Raw genomic sequence first — 4,877 nt, forward strand, 5'->3', positions numbered from 1 at the left:
AGTCTCCCATCCCCTCTTTTGCACTGCTCTCTGAGCCTTGATAGGAGGGTGTGACACAGATGTCCCGTTTAGAGCCGAGCACTACAAAGTCTCTTTCTCTGCACATTGATGAGTTGTGGATTTCTGTGTTAATTGCCATCTACTGCAAGAAGAAAGCTTCTCTGATGAGGATTGCATGATCTACAGTATATCAATAAGCCACGAGATTAGGAGTCATTTTATTGCTATGTCCATTCAGCAGGGTAATAGGAGCAGGTTTCCCCCAAGACCATGACCCACCTAGCTACTGGTTCTTGGCCTCATTGACAGTTTAAGGTATGGGTTCTATCTCTTGGAGAAGGCCTGAAATTCAATCAAAAGGTAGTTGTTTGCTGTGGAATAATCTTCATACACTGTAAATACGTGTTGCTCTCATTCCTAGTAAAAAGCTGATTGGCCGATAGCTAGGCAGGATTTTTGGGCACAGAGAATGCTGGGAAGAAGGGCATAGTCTGCAGAGTTGAGAGCCAGATGCAGAGGAAGTGGGATGTGTAGAAAATGAGGTAACACGCCATGAGTCATGTGGTAAAACTTAGATAACAAGTATGGGTTAATTTAAGTTGTAAGAGCTAGTTAGTAACAAACCTAAGCTATTGATTGAGCATTTATAATTAATAATAAGTCTTTGAGTGGTTATTTGGGAAAGACTGCCAGGACAGAGAAGCTCTGCCTACAGTTGGTTACTTCTGTACCATTCATGCCACTATTGCATCGGTGGGCATATCTTGCCAGGAAGATCTTTGTTGTAGCACACAGAATTCACAGCTGGATGAGACCAATGATCATTTTTCTCCTCTGGTAGTATGAATGGCAACTTCCAGCACAACTAGATAGCAGATATGAAGCATCCATTTGAGTACAAGCTAGATTTCTCAAGTATTCCCTGTCTTTAGCAATAAGGTCTCTGGTGGTTTGAATAAGAATGGCCCCCATGGGCTCATATATTTGAATGCTTAGTCATCAGGGAGTGGCAATACTTAGAGGGATTAGGAGATATGGCCTTGTTGGGGTAGGTGTGACTTTGTTGAAAGAAGTGTGTCACTGGGGATGGGCTTTGAGGTTTCAGAAGCCCAAGTCAGGCCCAGGGGTTCCTTTACTTTCTGCTTCCTTCATATACTGATGTAGAATTCTCAGCTACCATATCTGCTTGTATGTCACTTTGCTTTCCACCATGAGGATAATGGACATAACCTCTGAAACTGTAAGCAATCCCCAATTAAATGCTTTCTTCTATAAGAGTTGCCATGTCATGGTGTCTTTTCACAGAAATGGAATACTTACTAAGACAGGATCTTACTGCTAAGCTCTGAGGGTGACCAATAACATTGGCAACAGCCTATAACGTCTGGGAAGTCTATGGGAATCCATTGGCCAACAACTAAAAAGGAACTAACCCATTCCTGTTACTGGGTATTTTATTTGGTAGCATATAGTAACTAGTTGGGTCTCCCACTGCTTTATAGGGTAACCTCACTTAAACTTTTAAATATATGTGTTTACATATATTTTGGAAAGTTTCTGAAGTAGGTTTCCATATGGTCATTTCAAAAAGCCTTTAGTGTTGGGTATCTCTCCTTATATTACCTCATCGATCCTGCCCTCCAATCCCCCACCCCATTTAATTCTTCTTGATCCATTTTCTCTCTTTATAACCCTTATTCTATCCCCTCTGCCTTGAAAGATCTCCCCTACCATGATAGCTACTTACTAGTTACTTAAAGTATCTCCATGCTCATAGTTCTTAACACTTATAGCTTCCTTCAAAGACTCTACTGAGACTGTATTTTCAACTTCTTGAAAATGCTATACTTAAATTAGCCAGTACAGGGTCTCTTCAATTGCTTTCAATCTTCCCCTATATCCATCTTCTTCTCCCACTCCCCCCTCCATTCCTCCTTTTCTACCCCCTTAAGTTATACAGTATCTGCCTACTGTTTAGACTACTTCTATATTAACAATCACTTCAAATTCCTCCCACATAGATGGTACAAGTTCCAAATACCATCCAGAAAGGATGAAGTACACCTTAGCAGGAGGAACTGGTAGCAAGGGACAAAAGCTTAGGTGTGTTTAGTGAGTGTCCTTACAGCACTGTGCTCTTGTACACTGTCTGTTACTCATGTAAGCTTATAAACCATTGCTGGTTTGAGTTAGGACTTTGATCAAATGTTTTCTGGTCATGTTGTTTTTCTATTAGGGCTTATCATCTTCAGGAAAGCTTCCTGACCATTTTGTATTCCCTTCCTTGAGCTCTTACTAAGTCAGTCTAGTGTGTGGTGGCATTGTGTTCCCCAAAATATTGTGCACCCTAATAAATTTATCTGGGGTCAGAGAACAGACAGCCACTAGATATAGAGGCTGGAAAATGGTGGCACTCACACCTTTAATCCTAGCATTCCAGAGATAGAAATCCCTCTGGATCTCTGTGAGTTTAAGGCCACATTGGAAATAGCCAGGCATGGTGACACACGCCTTTAATCCCAGAAAGCGAGCCTTTAATCCCAGGGAGTGGTGGTAGAAGGCAGAAAGGTATATAAGGTATGAGGACAAGAAACTAGAAGCATTTGGCTGGTTAAGTATTTGGCTGGTTAAGCTTTCAGGCTTCTAGCAGCACAGTTCAGCTGAGAGCCATACGCATATGAGGACACAGAGGCTTCCAGTCTGAGGAAACAAGACCACCTGAGAAGTTGGCCAGGTGAGGTTAGCTGTGGCTTGTTCTGTCTCTCTGACCATCCAGCATTTCACCCCAATAACTGGCCCCGGGTTTGATTTTATTAATAAGAACTTTTAAGATTCCTGCTACACTAGTGCTCACTGGACACTCTCATGTTGTTAGCTGTTATTTGTTAGGTGTCATGCACCCTCCATGGGACTAGGAGTTTTCATAGTAACACCCAGTATTTGCATGATTTCTGTGATGTGCCCCAATTCTAGCATGTAATTCAATAAGATTGTTGATTGATGATATTTTGCCAAAGCCCTCTAGTCTAGCTCTATAATACATAAATGAATTCTTAGTCTAGGAACACGTTACAAAGAATCATTCTGAAGAGTAGAAGAAGTTAGGGCTAAGGTACATGCTTATCTCCAAGAATGATTATATGCAGAAATCTTTGTCACTTGAGTCCATGAAGAGTCTGTGAGAATGTAGCAGTAGATTGGGCTCCAGTCTGTGTCATCTTTAGCTATTTTATGACTATATATCATTTGTTAATAAAGAAATAGGAATAAAAGTAGCCATTGAACACTGTCTTGGCTAGTTTTATGTCAACTTTACACAAGCTAGAGTTATCTTAAAGGAGCTAATCTTGACTGAAAATGCCTCTATAAGATCAATAATGGCATATTCTTAGTTAGCGATCAACAGGGGAGGACCCAGCCTATTGTGTGTGGTGTCATCCCTGAGCTGGTGGTTCTGTGTTTTATAAGAGAGCAGAATGAGCAAGCCAGTAAGTAGCACCCCTCCATGGCCTCTACATCAACTCCTGCCTCCAGGTTCTGGCCCTGTTTAAGTTCCTGTCATTACCTCCTTCAATGATGAACAGTGATATGGAAGTGGAAACTCAATAAACCCTTTCCTCTCCATCTTGCTTTTTGGTCATGATGTTTTGTTGCAGCAATAGAAACCCTTAGACAAACACTGTAGAAATTCATCAGGAAGAAGAACCTAGGCAAGTGGTCTAATTTATCTAGAAAAGATAGAAAGCCAGGTCATAAGAGTAGTGTAATGGACAGAGCCAGGAGAACTACACTCCAATTTCTTCAGACTTTCTTTGCCACCTGGGAAAAAGGTAGTCTGCAAGAATTCCCTGAGAGAGAAGCCTCCAGAAGGAGAACTTGTGGATCATTGGCAGAGAACAAGAGCCAATGCTATTTCTGGGTTAGGTTCTCCCTTCACTGTCTTGCTGTTCAAGGGGCAGCTCAGCAGACCCTGGATGTCCTGTTTTCTGCAAGGAAGCTGCAGGTCTAACCAGTTTCATAAAAACAAAAAACAAAAAAAAAACCTTTTCTATATGTAGGTTGTGGCCAAGGGACTTGATGCTGATGTTTCCCTTCTGTATGCATAGCTGATCTGCCTGGGTCTGTCAAGAAACACTGTATTAGCTTGTACAACAACCTAGAAGGGATGGGATAGGATTCATTGGACCAAATCTAGTCTTTCTGAAATGCAGACAAATTTGGCATATCTCAATGAAAGCAAAAGGGCTCATGAGGAAGGTTTTTGAGATGGTCCTTGGATAGTAGCTTCATGGCTGGGCCCTTCACAGGAATTGTTTTATGAGTGATGCAGACAATGAAGCAGCAAAAGACGGTTGAAAATCTCATTTTCACGAGACTGTTAATCTAAAGGGGGAGAATGGTAAAAATAAATAAACATCATATAATGAGTTAAACAATAGAAAGTTCTATGGACATTGTTCAGCAGAATAGAATAAGAAACAAGAGCAGTCCTCCCCGTTAGTATAGTGGTGAGTATCCCCGCCTGTCACGCGGGAGACCGGGGTTCGATTCCCCGACGAGGAGACGTGCCATCTTGCCGGGCGGTGGTGGCGCATGCCTTTAATCCCAGCACTCGGGAGGCAGAGCCAGGCGGATCTCCGTGAGTTCGAGGCCAGCCTGGACTACCAAGTGAGTTCCAGGAAAGGCGCAAAGCTACACAGAGAAACCCTGTCTCGAAAAACCAAAAAAAAAAAAAAAAAAAAAAGAAACAAGAGCAGTCAGGACAGGGATTGTTGAAAAGTATTGAGTGAAATCTATGTCCCTTTTGGGAGACATAGAAGCCTTTTCACATGCTTTACGATTACAATTTGTCCTATGTATCCTTTGAGCCCAAGATT

At 42.0% G+C, this 4,877-nt stretch overlaps 1 non-coding gene across 1 annotated transcript; it reads left to right on the forward strand.

Moving 5' to 3' along the window:
- The first annotated feature begins 4,491 nt into the window (after nucleotides 1-4,491).
- On the forward strand, nucleotides 4,492-4,563 carry Trnad-guc (transfer RNA aspartic acid (anticodon GUC)). Its single transcript has one exon. It is a non-coding gene; the product is annotated as a tRNA-Asp (tRNA).
- Nucleotides 4,564-4,877: the final 314 nt, after the last annotated feature.

The sequence above is a fragment of the Peromyscus californicus genome, unplaced genomic scaffold (assembly GCF_007827085.1).
Source record: "Peromyscus californicus insignis strain IS unplaced genomic scaffold, ASM782708v3 Scaffold_6__1_contigs__length_162567912, whole genome shotgun sequence".
In the NCBI taxonomy this organism is placed as follows: Eukaryota; Metazoa; Chordata; class Mammalia; order Rodentia; family Cricetidae; genus Peromyscus; species Peromyscus californicus.